This window comes from Rhagoletis zephyria, unplaced genomic scaffold, assembly GCF_001687245.7.
Source record: "Rhagoletis zephyria isolate East Lansing unplaced genomic scaffold, Rhagoletis_zephyria_1.1 Rzeph_scaffold_03213, whole genome shotgun sequence".
Classification (NCBI taxonomy): Eukaryota; Metazoa; Arthropoda; class Insecta; order Diptera; family Tephritidae; genus Rhagoletis; species Rhagoletis zephyria.
In genome coordinates, this window is record NW_016160296.1 from 9,980 (window position 1) to 23,324 (window position 13,345).

Consider the following 13,345-nt stretch of genomic DNA (forward strand, 5'->3'; position numbering starts at 1 on the left):
AAATAGGGCGTTCTGCAATCAAATTCTGAAATAGAGCGTTATTGGAAAGTTTTCTGAGATACGGCGTTTTCGAACTGGCTACCGAGATAGGACGACCTTTCATTCAGCCGTCGATATGTGATATATTAGTTTTAAGGAAAACTGAAAGAAAAGTTGAAATAAAATAAGTTGATTTCATACCTGAAAATTAATAACCATGAACAGCGCTAAAAAGAAATAAATGTGTTGTTTACTTTTAATAAAAGTGATTTTAAAATGAAATACTTTATTCAACTAAAAGATTGTTTTATTCATTTAAACATTGCATTACATTATATCTTATATCAGAGGCTACGGTGTTATCATTCTCAGTTACATTTGGACTTGCAACTTCCTGCGAGATTGTCAAATCTTCCTCCCAGTCTGCTTTATAGTGTAGACCAATATTATACAACGCGCAACATGCATTTATTATAGACCCAGCTAAATAAATATAGACTTAAGGACGCCATTGTCCGCTCTATCACATTTCGGGCTTTAGAATGGATTATATTGTATTTTGCTTCAGGTGATTGAGGTTCCGCTGAACGAAAAGGGGTCAAAAGATGTGGTTCTAATGGAAATCCAGAATCACCCAGGTATTTTAGAAAGAAGGTTTCATAATTATTAACGAAATACATCCTAGAAGCCAGGTGTTCGGACCAAAATCATCAGCAGCCATTTGTTTCAAATCACTATTGTTCCAAATAAAGGCATCATGAGTAGATCCTGGATGCCTAGCATCAACATACCGTATCCGCATTTGGTAATCGCACATCTACAAAAAAACAAAATCGAAATGTCATACAAAATAACCATACAAGATAACATAACTCACCAGTAAAACATTCAAACTAAAATATCCTTTTCTGTTCATATATGGCGAACATCCTCCTTCGGTCCCATTATATGCACATGTGTCCCATCTATACATCCAACAATACCAGGAAATTTCGTTTTCGAGTAAAAGAAGTTCTTGTTTTTGGATTTCTCTTCCTCGGTCATTTTTGCAGTAATCCATTGATTGCAAATTTTTTCCTCAATCAGTTGAAGCATCTCTTTTAAAACAACCGACATCGTAGGTTGCACCAGTCCCAAATTGAAGTCATTGCAGTGAGACTTCAGAAAACGTCCTTCTGCAAAAAATCGGAGAGCTGCGCAAACTTTTATTAGCGGAGGTACTACAGTTGAACGATGATTCCGCCTAAAGTCATTCCTCAATGTATTTACCAAATATAATACAGCTTCTTTTGGAAGTCGGAAATATGCTTTAAATCTGAAAAGAAAAAGAATCACAATAAAGTCTACCAAGCGTTAACATTTGGAAAATGTTTAGTCATTGGTACAATGAATTTGTGGTGTGGAGCGGAGGGAGAGGGGCCGTTGCACCTAAAGCCCCACGCATTACAAAGAGCACAGTCCAAACTTCTATTGTCAAAAGTATACAACATTTCTTGTGCGTATAATTCTGGCTACGCCATCCACAGTACTTTTGCGCAGAACGCACATAGAAATTTACAAAAAAGTAGATTAAAATTTCATAATTTCACTCAAGTATATGTTAAAGTTTTAGGATTCCGGTAACGCGTTTGAACACCACAACTTAAAATCATTGTACAAATAACTCAGCCGTATCCTAACTTTTACGTATAGTACCAGCGGCAGCTCTAAAGGATTGGAATTATCCCTTAAATGTCGCCTGATTGATGCTGCGTTCGTACACTCCTCAAGCAAGACTTATGATTAAAAACTCTATATTAATAACTTTATTTCACTTTTATTTTGCTTGTTTACAATCCTGCGCTAGTTGACGAGCCATCAAATTTCAATTATCGATAACTTTTCAACAACTGGCGATAGTTGCCATTCGTAATACAAATTTTCTTTTCAGTTGCGTTGCAAGCTGCCAACCGAACCATAGTTGCGTTGCTATACATAATCGACCCATAAATTATACCGTTCTCTTTATTTAATTATTCTTAAATTCTACTAAAAATTACATATTAGCCCGTATGGAATTTTATTTGTATTTTTTCCTTAAGTTCTGAAGTACATATATATGCGTACTTAGTTTTTAAATATCTTAACTTTAAAGGGAATTTTATTACGACCTTTATTTTCTTTAACATTTTAAAATTTAATTTCTGAATTCATCAGTTATATTATAAAATAATTATGCGTTTAAATTGTTAGACCAAAGTGCGTTATCGTAGCCATCTGAGGCACTGCTCCAATATTCTGTTGGATATGTATAGTATATATTTTATCAAAAATTTACTTACGAAGTCGCAATTATTGGAAACTATCGCTCAAATTTTCCGATGAATTTGAAACGAAAAGTCAAAGCAAAAGCGAAACAAAGAAACAGTTACTACATTTATACGTAAGCTATTTGCAAATACCTAACTCACTGTTTATTCGATGATGAAAAGTTCTTTTTTAATATTGCCTGATTATAAAAAGGCAATAATATGACCATCGAAAAAGGAAGTAAAGTTAAAAATGGCAACGTCTGCATTATTAAAAGGCAATAACATGACCATCGAAAAAGAAGATACACCTAAGAATGCCGGCGTCTTGCGCTTATTTGCAAATAATACCACTAATCGATACTTATTTGCGTGATTTAGTTATTTGCAAATAAAAAATTAAATCAGCGTTTATACGGCAAAGTTTACCATTTCGCAAATTGTTATTTGCAAATAAGAAGTGCGTATAAACGTAGTAAATACCTGTTTCCGCTTATTTGCAAATAATACCACTAATCGATACTTATTTGCGTGATTTAGTTATTTGCAAATAAAAAATTAAATCAGCGTTTATACGGCAAAGTTTACCATTTCGCAAATTGTTATTTGCAAATAAGAAGTGCGTATAAACGTAGTAAATACCTGTTTCCGCTTATTTGCAAATAATACCACTAATCGATACTTATTTGCGTGATTTAGTTATTTGCAAATAAAAAATTAAATCGGCGTTTATACGGCAAAGTTTACCATTTTGCAAATTGTCATTTGCAAATAATACATGCGTATAAACGTAGTAAGTGATACCTACACATAATTTTTTCAAAAAATTGTCTGCTACATTTTCCCCAGAAATGAAATTGGAATGAATAGAGTAGGCATTACTGTAACGCTGGTATGCCGAAGTTGCCAAAATTACAACAATCACCCCCTAAGTGACAACACCTTATTATTATTACACCATGATTGTATTCTGAAATACAAAAATTCACCTTCAAGAAGAGATCGAATTTGAATTACTTTTCTATTTGAACCCAAAATGGTTCTTGTTGTAAAAGGTAACCCGTTAAGTCCAGCATTATATAAAGTTTGCAGGAGGTCCGTTAGGCTATTTTGCGAAATATTATTTTTATTTGCCTACGTTTTTGCCCTTACCTTACTTAAATATAAGGTTAGAAAGCGTTTTTTTATGCTGTGAAGACCCCAAGTCCATCCCTAAGGGCCTCCACAATTTGAATTCCATTTTTATATACATATATATACTTATTGTTTAATTTTGATAATTATTATAAGTGAATATACATATTAAATGAATTGTTAATTATATATATAGGTGAGATCGAAATACATATGTACATATTTATATTGAAATTTGAAGTACATACATACGTACTTAGGTATCAAAAAGTAAAAGGAAGTAAAGAAAATATTAGCAACAATGTTGTTAGGATAACTGTCTGCCTGCGTGCGGGACAGTATAAATAGAGCGACAAATTTAATTTGAAATCACTTCTGGTAGAGTAGATGTATACTCCAGTCGATCGTGCAAATGCAGATTGGAACGGCTAGTTAAGGTATATGGTGTGACGTGAAAACGCCGCCAAGGAAATACGTTATATTGGTGTGACGTGCAAACGCTGCCAACTAAATAGCGAAATAAAGAAGCGTCACTATAAGAATCATTCGCGTATTTATTTTAACGTTTGGATAAGGGAACCCAACATCCGACTGAGCCACAGCCCATCTATAGACCGGATAAACCGGGTTCATTACAATTGGCGCCCAACGTGGGGCCCTTATAAATAAAAGAAACAGTAAGGGCCAAGGAGAAGAACTCATAGAAAAAAAGTGAAGTGAAGTGATTTGGAAAAAAAGCTACTTAGCAAAAGTGCAAAGACATCTATAAAGTGATAGAGACACGGGGAAAATCCCAGAAATGAAGAACTGTGAAAGTGATCAAACATTCCTTACCAATAAGAGGGTAACGTGAAACAAAGGAGCATAAGATTAAAAAAAAAATGTGAAAACAAAGTGGGTGTACTACTTAAATAAAGAGGAGCTTGTTTAAGGATAGAGCCCACGTCTGGTTACGAAACAATCATGGCCACTGAAGAGACTGGGAGACGTGTAAGCGAGACTTCCTGAAGTTTTTCTTGAATTCCCGGTATTTTGAGAGACTCGATGATGAGATACGGCAGCGTGTTCAACGGCCCAGAGAGGCATTTAAGGACTATGTACTGGCGCTACAAGGGCTAATGCGTCATTCCGACTATACGGAGGCACAAAAGCTTCGACGCATATATAAGAACTGCCGAAGCGAGTACCAACTGTACATCAAGCAAACTGAGTTCAACGCTCTTGGAGAGTTGGTAAGTCTGGCCGAAGACTACGAGAATATCGTAGCAGAGAAGGAGTCGCAACGAGCATTGCCCCGCGACCAAATGAAGAGCGCAACTACACTATCCGGGAGGAGCAGCAAAGAGAGAGGTATGCGATGCCAGCGAGACGGTACGATGGAGGTGATTATGCGCCACCTACGGGACAACAACGGAATAGCGAAGAATCTAGCCGAGTAAACCCACGAACGGCGTGTAGACGGTGCGGCGAAGACGGAAATTTCGCCTACGAATGTCGCAACAATATCCAGCAATTCTGTTGGACGTGTGGTCGGCGGAACTTTCGAACTTCAGACTGTTGCCGTGGGAAACAGGGAAACGCCCAAGGACCCCATTCGCGACGAAGAGTGAACAAAAGACTGGTGATGGGAGATGGCAGACCAATATCGGTCATAGAAGCGGTAGAGGCGGTGGTAAAGGTGGGCGATCAAGAGCATAGGAGTGAGTTACTCGTCCTACCCGGTTTAGTCGATGACATGGTCCTTGGGACGGACTACCTGGCAAAGGCCAACACAACAGTGAGCTGCGGAGGGCAGACATTGACGCTGAAGGCAGAGGACGATATCCGAACGAAGGCTGCATGTACCACGATGTTAGAAGTGCGCAAAGTAGAGAGAGCTGAGGAAGGCGAAAAGGCCGAAAATGAACAACCCACATCCACCGAGGATACGACGGAAGTCGAAAATTTCTTAAAGAAGGAGGTGCTCGCATTCGAGAAGATAATGGGGACGACTAACATCGCTGCTCATAAGATTATAATGCGAGATTATCGACCCATAAAACAGCGCTACTTTCCCAAAAACCCGAAAATGCAGGAGGTAATAAACACAGAGATCGATGAGTTGATACACAGCGCGCCAATCGTGCTCGTAAAGAAGAAAAACGGAAAGTGGACACTTTGCGTGGACTATCGGCAACTTAACGCGCGCTCGGTACCGGATGCATACCCACTCCCACGAATACAACACATTTTGGTTCGACTGAGAAGCGCTAAATTCATTTGCAGCTTGGACTTGAAGAATGGGTACTGGCAAATCCCGATGGAAGAAAGTAGTAAGGAGTATACTGCGTTCACTGTGCGAGGACGAGGCCTGTTCCAGTGGCGCGTAAGGCCGTTCGGGCTACATTCAGCGCCTGCGACGTTTCAACGAGCACTGGACAAAGCCATCGGACCAGAGTTTGAAATACCTGGGTCATGTGGTGAGCGAAGAAGGGATTCACACTGATCCTGACAAGATTGCGGCGATTAAAGAATTGACACCGCCAACAAACACACGCGAGTTACGGCGCTTTCCTATTACGTTGCATAATGCACATAGATAATCTATTTGTTTATGCAATCATTTTCATCATTATTTAGTACGATTAGCTGCATATTTCGGGATGGCCACGTGCATGGTAACTTCACGAAGGTGTTGTTTGCTTGTTCCAACCAGTTTTCGGCGGTAAATTTTCAGCCTCAGGACGGATGTGCCCAATCTAAGCGAAACGCTGCACCACTATAAACTATAACAAGGAGCTCTAAGAATTTGTACATTTTTTTCCTTCCTCTAAGTTTATGCTTCCATAGTGCTTTCATTGACGATAAGCTACTTTTTAACTATTCTTTTGTACATATGTCCTCTGAAAAGGACCCAAATTAAAGCAACGTCCTAGATCTATAATAATATCTCATGGAACACTGCATATAATGCCAAATTTTTTTGCGGTAAGGTAATTTAAGGTATTTTAAATTACTACACACTTATTAACAGCTATGCTGATACGATGAATTAAGTAAATTTAACTTGCGTGGTGTTATTTTTTAATGCATAAAAAATTTCTTTAAAAAATAATAAAATTTCCAAAACAATAATTTGTTGAGGTGGCAGTGATGCTCGAGCAATTTACGAAAAGTATAAACGTCATAAGCACAGTTTATGTCAAAAAATTTCAAAGTGAAACTACCTTCTTTTTTGGTATCATGTCTAAATCTTTGAAATTAAAATTATATTGTATTCCATGGTGAAATAGGACTTGGAGAACTGTCCTTTTGGATGGGACTTACTGGGTATGTACAACCATTCTTGATTGCAGAACTGGGTGAGTAAGGGTTTGAGCTCTTTGAGGTAGAGCTTTTGTCCTTTGATGTCGGACTTAGAGGGTGGGTATTCACGTTTTTCGGGATTGAACTTGTAAATTTGGGGTTTTCACTGACTGAGGACTGAATATTTATTCGATTGTCAACGACAATCATATAATGCTCATAGTGAGTTTCAAACGCGTCCCAGGCGAGCTCGAAATTCTTGCCATTTAAAGCAAAGTTTTTTATAAGGAGAGCGGCTACTCCGCTTCTGTTTCAAGTGGTACAGCTTTTGAATCGCAGAAAATTTGGGATTTTTTATGTACAATGCTCTGAATGTGCCTTTGAAGTTTGGTCAGTCTTCATATCCTCCATTGACAACTTCACAAGCAGGTACTTTGGGAAAATTGTACGAATCGGGTCGAATTCGGGATATCGACATGCTCTTAGTTAGTCTCGAGTTTGTCTGGAGTTGACTGAGTATCTCGTGTATCTTCAACTTAGTGTTGAAGCCGAAGTCATTGGAATTTTCATATAATGCATTGCACTTATCTCGGATCCTTTCGTCTATGTTGCTAAGCTGCATGTTTTCGTTCGCGGCGTCCACCAGAGCCATGTGTTGGTTGAGCTGATCCAAGTTTTTCTTGAGTTCTGCGTCGGTATGGTTCGTTGCGCTTATTTTCCACCAGTCGCAGAATTTATCAAGCCTAGTTATTTCGTAGAGAAGATTTTTATGATTATCTTCGTCGGTCTGGGGATTTGACCAAGTAAGATAACCTTGTTGAGTTTGGGGTAAATGAGTTTGGCATTTTCCTGTTTGTCTTCTGCCATTTTGAGTTTTGAGATTTATTGAGTATTAAGAGGGGGCCTTTTTTGTTAGTGGGAGTCTTTATTTTGATTTATTTTTATCTTAATTATTTATTTTTATTCGTTAGGGTTTTATTTAATAAATGTTTTTATTTAATTTAGTGCTTTGTGCGAATATTATTGTGCAATATTTTTGCTCCACACTGTACTGTTTGTTAAACCGCAAGCTCAACTTGTTTACGTATGTCGACCGCTTATATACGTGGGTATGTATGTATGTACATATGTCACCCACTAGCTGCTAGTTAGAATAGCGAATGAGTGGGGAACAGTAAAAATAAGAAATATCACTGTGGGGTTGGAGCGGAGTATGTACGATATGCTTTGTATGTACGTTTGTGTACCTGTCGCATGTAAATTGTGTTTGCTATGCGATCAGTGAATATCGAGAACTTTGGGTGTAATTTGCTTTTATTTATTTGAGATGGGGAATTGGGCAATAGAATTGGGCACAAAGATGCACAGGTTAATGTCTGTATGCTCCTGTGTGTAGGTATGTATATATGAACATATATGCATGCGTTTGGGGAGCGTAGCGGTGACTTTGCTTACATATTACCCAGTGCTAGTTTGGCCAAGTATATTTATTACGCGCGTGTACTTTTTGGAATGCGTTTGGGAGCAGTTTCATATATATATGTACGTGGAGAGATATACATATGTATAGGGGTTATATACGTATGAAAATGTATCTATGTATACTTAGCGGATTTTGTTTTTTTTTTGAGTATGGCTTAAGAGGAGATGCGTGGGTTTTTAAAATATAAATATTAATATATACATATATGCGCAAAAATTTGCGGTAAATCAAATTGTGGGTTTCTATTTTTACCATCTTTGGGGTCCGCTAAGTATATATACGTATATAAATGAGTTAGTTTAGCGGATTTTTAAATTTTGAGGTTATATTCAAATGCGCGGGAATGGTCGCAAAAATATATGTGTTGATAGAGAGCGTTATTTGCTGTACGGTGTATGAAGCAGGGAGGTTTTCAAACACCGTTTTGGGAAAATCCGCTAATTTTTTTGTATGCGAATAAGTAAATGATGCACTTACTTTGACATTCCGTTTCTTTGTACAAACCACTGAGTTTAGGGGTGCTTTTTAATTGATTTGGATCCGGCCTAATGTAATCCGATACTGCTGTGTGGGTGTTGATATGTATACGGCTGCGACTTTTTGCCGATGCTGTAGGGCTATGTGCCTTTTGTTTTTGGGCGGTCTTTGGCAGGCGACTTGCTAGAGTTTTTTGCCTTCTGCCTGCTGTGCGGTTACAGCTACTCGCCTGTTTGTGGCGTTGTTGGGCGTCTACTTGCCAAACTAGTTGCTGCTGCTCTGCTGCAGAGATGTTTTGGAGTTGCGCTGTTAACTGCTTGCTGAGAGGTTGTTGTTGGGCGGCCAATTTTGGACGGTTTTTGTGGCGCTGTTGTTTGCCGGTGTTTGCGCGACTACTTTCTGTTTTGTTGTTGGGCGACCAAAAATATTTTTTTGTATGTGTGTGTGTCGCTTCACTCTGTACAATCAACTTTATTTTTCAAACTTTTAATTTGTGTACACGTTTTTTTTTTTGCAAAATTGTCCACTTGAATGTTTTACTATTTTTTTGTTCACTGCATTTAGTATTATAATGTGCGCAACTATTATGTGCGTATGTATTTTGTCAGCCGTCTTATATTTGGCAAGTATTTGTGTTATATGTACATTCAAGGTTTGTATTTAAACTTTTGTTGTGTCGCACCAACTTTATAGCTTTTACCCTAGATTTTTTCACTTTTTTTATTAATTTATAATTTCAATTATTTTTCACGAACTTTCTCGCATGTATATGTAAGTACTTGGGCGCATACCGTTGACGCGACTTAACTTGCTGGCCGCTACTTCGCTCGCTACGCTTTCGCTTACTTGCTTTTTAACGCAGTTGGGAGTTTCTTTGTATGTTTCTTTTGTTCTTTTTAATTGGGTTTCGGCACTATGTTCGCGCTTTGGCGAATAAATAAAATAATTATAGTTTATTTCTGTTGAAACAAAAGAGTTCATTTTTCGTTTTTAACATCTTTAATTTAATTATTCCAATAATTTTATTACAATAAATATAAACGAGAGGGGTTTGAGGTCCGTCTTCGGGGAGGTGTAGCGAACGATTAAACTAATTTCTCTCTTGCCTTTTAGGCAGCTTAACATTAGTTATTACACATGATTCAATAATGAAAGATTTTGTAAGTAGCTTTTTTCTAAAAGTTGACACTCCCACNGCACTTTTTTAATTAATTTATAATTTCAATTATTTTTCACGAACTTTCTCGTATGTATATGTAAGTACTTGGGCGCATACCGTTGACGCGACTTAACTTGCTGGCCGCTACTTCGCTCGCTACGCTTTCGCTTACTTGCTTTTTAACGCAGTTGGGAGTTTCTTTGTATGTTTCTTTTGTTCTTTTTAATTGGGTTTCGGCACTATGTTCGCGCTTTGGCGAATAAATAAAATAATTATAGTTTATTTCTGTTGAAACAAAAGAGTTCATTTTTCGTTTTTAACATCTTTAATTTAATTATTCCAATAATTTTATTACAATAAATATAAACGAGAGGGGTTTGAGGTCCGTCTTCGGGGAGGTGTAGCGAACGATTAAACTAATTTCTCTCTTGCCTTTTAGGCAGCTTAACATTAGTTATTACACATGATTCAATAATGAAAGATTTTGTAAGTAGCTTTTTTCTAAAAGTTGACACTCCCACCGACAGGGANATTACACATGATTCAATAATGAAGGATTTTGTAAGTAGCTTTTTTCTAAAAGTTGACACTCCCACCGACAGGGATGGTTTTTAAAAGCAGGAAAAAGGGGAAGAATTCAATCATACTTCCTAAAATGGTAGCTGAATTCCGCAAAAAGGTTGGCATAACAGTGCATAGTGGTAGTTTAATTTAAACCAGCTTATTTACATCGAATATAACTCAAGAATGGGTGGTCCACTTTGAGCTACTTTTTTGGTGTGTTTGTTTGCCTTGTTGTTTGGAAAAATTATGGATTTTTTATTAAAAAACGCCAAACAAAAACATTTGGAGCTTACGTCTCTTTCGCGGTTATGGCTCGATTGCTTCGAATATGGTAATTCGAATTCTTTGATGTTGCACTTTTAGTATTCTCGGGAAATTATGCCGCTGTCAGAATATTAAACATTGGCTTACACAGTCGCGATTGGCGCTTCGTGCCGGACGACGGACGGTTCCATATTGCGTACTTTTAGACCCCACGGCTTTTTAGAGAATTTTAGCGACGGAAATTTAGCGTAGCCATTGTCAGAATTCCACTACAGTAGGGATGCACAGCGGAGGTGCTCGCAGTCGACGTCGCGGTCAAACTGCGAGCACGCGAGCGTGCTAGGCGAGGTGAAGTGAGCTGTACGGAGCTGTGAGCTGTTGACCGATCACACCTGATGTATAAACCCATCATGGCTGATAAATCATATTTGATGTGCAAACCTATCACAGGTGAGCAATCATGCTTGATGCACATACCCATCACAGTTGATCCGAATATTTAAAAAAATTTAATACATACATTAATTTTCACTTCACATTTATTACATATGTATGTACATACATACGTTTTTAAATTAATTAGAAGAAATTAAATTATNTAATTTTTTTTAATTTTTAATTTAATTTAGTTAATTTTGTTTTGTTGTTTGTTTTTTTAAATATTTTTTTTGTTGAACGCGATGTTGGCTCAGTTCTACCGCCTTTCGCACACTTCTTTCGAAGTTGAGGGCCCCTTGTTTCTGGAATACATCTGAAATGAAATGCAAAAAGATATCTTATAACAATAGCTTTTCTTTGGTAGATTAAAGAAAGTACCTCGCAGAATATTATTAATAAAATTAAGTTTATTAAGGGCCTGTTTCTCCCATGTCCCGTCCCAATTGTAATTGTGAAGCATGTCATCCGTGAAGATGCCGCGAATGACAGGGCCGACATCTTCTGATGTCCCCTTCATTTTGTTCAAATATGAAGTCTATAAAAAAAGAAAATAAATTTATATGGGTATAATATTACAATAATGAGTGTTACCATTGCTTGGGCAAACTCTTGAATCTGAAGCCTTTCTTCCACATTCAGCACCCCAGTGGTAGTTGCTAATGGGAGCATGCTGGTGACCTCGTTCATGAACGTGTCCTCCAACTCTCCCGTCAGGCGGCAAACGGACATCTCAATTTTTCTAACCGCCACCTTACACTCTCTTAGCGCCTTCGTCTGAGCCATCGCCTCCGGGTTCTTTTCGATCTGGTGAAAATGTTTTACATTAATAAACGTGTAGGAGTAAAATTACCACATTCTTACACTTATATTTATTTTCTCTAGCTCCTTAGCTATCTCCTCTTGGTTGGTTACAATACTATACAATACAATACAATAATATCCCTGGCTAAGAATGGCTTGATTTTGTATTACAGTCGTTTGCTTAAGTATGAGAAGTATTTTTACAATGAGAAAATACATTTATCAAAAACAGAAACGCGAATTACATTTTCCTCTAACTTTGCCAGCCGTGCGTTGGACTCCTTTTGCCCATTCAGGACTTCCCTCAAAGCTTTCAGAATATCTTAAACGAAAATATCAAATAAATAATTAATTACTATAGGCGAAATTCGTTTTTTGCGTACCATTTTGAGATGATGCCGATGTCTCCGGAAGCGGATCACTTAAAGCGTCATACGATTTTTTTGGCAAAATTGCTAAAAAGAAAACTAAACTGATATATATGTTTTTGTTTATTAATTTATTTGCTTACTGTTTTGTTGGCTATCGAAGGACTCTTAAAAAATATTGCCGGATATATCCATGTATTAAAAAATCAAGAATTGTTATTAATATTGTTATTATACTTATTTTTATTATTATTTTGTTGTCATTTTTATTATTAATATTTTTGTTAATATTTAAGAGTATTATTATTATTTTTATTATTATTATTATTATTAGTAGTAGTTTTATTATTATATTTATTGATATTATTGCTTTTATTTTTATTATTTTTGTTTATTTTCAAGATTAATTTAAATGCAATGCTTAGATTAGTGTGCAAACTCATGAAATAGATGGTGAAGAAGGGGAATAAGAAGAAACTTGTTGCCTATAGGTATGGAAAAATATTTGAATTCGATATCTGTAACCGGAACTACTGTGGTTTCACTACTAAATTCTCCAGCAACAACTATACCTAAACCACTAAACGACTGCAGAGGTTGCTCGAAGTAGTTTTCCGTATTTTGGTAAACTTTGCATACAAAATTCTCGGGGATCACTTGGTCCACTACTTTGATGGGTCCTGTCTTCTTAGTGAAACCAAAGCTGTATTTTCCTTTTTTATGGGAAATACTAAAGGACCCTATTTTCGAAGCATTTCTCGAAACTGATTCCAGTCCCTGTCTTTCTTCAAGCCTAAGAAATATCTGTTGCAGAATTTGATTGGGTTTATTTATAATTTTTTTAATAGACTGCATGTAGTTCTCATATTTGTAGGCTGCAAAGGAGTCTAGTGGTCCAAATTGTTTTACGCAATCCGTTAAATGGAGAAGTCCATGGACGTTAAAGCTTACTAGCTCGTCACCATATAATGTTCCGAAAAATTTTACGAAATCTTCTAAAAGCTTTTGGGAAATATCTGCGTCTCTTTGATGCGACCTTTCATTGGACAGCAGTCTTATACCGCTATGCAATAGTAGGAAGTGATAATATTGATCACTAATAATA

General features: G+C 37.0%; 1 pseudogene; it reads right to left on the bottom strand.

The window, feature by feature from the left end:
- Positions 1-286: 286 nt before the first annotated feature.
- Positions 287-781, bottom strand: LOC108368602 (putative nuclease HARBI1; annotated as a pseudogene).
- Positions 782-13,345: the final 12,564 nt, after the last annotated feature.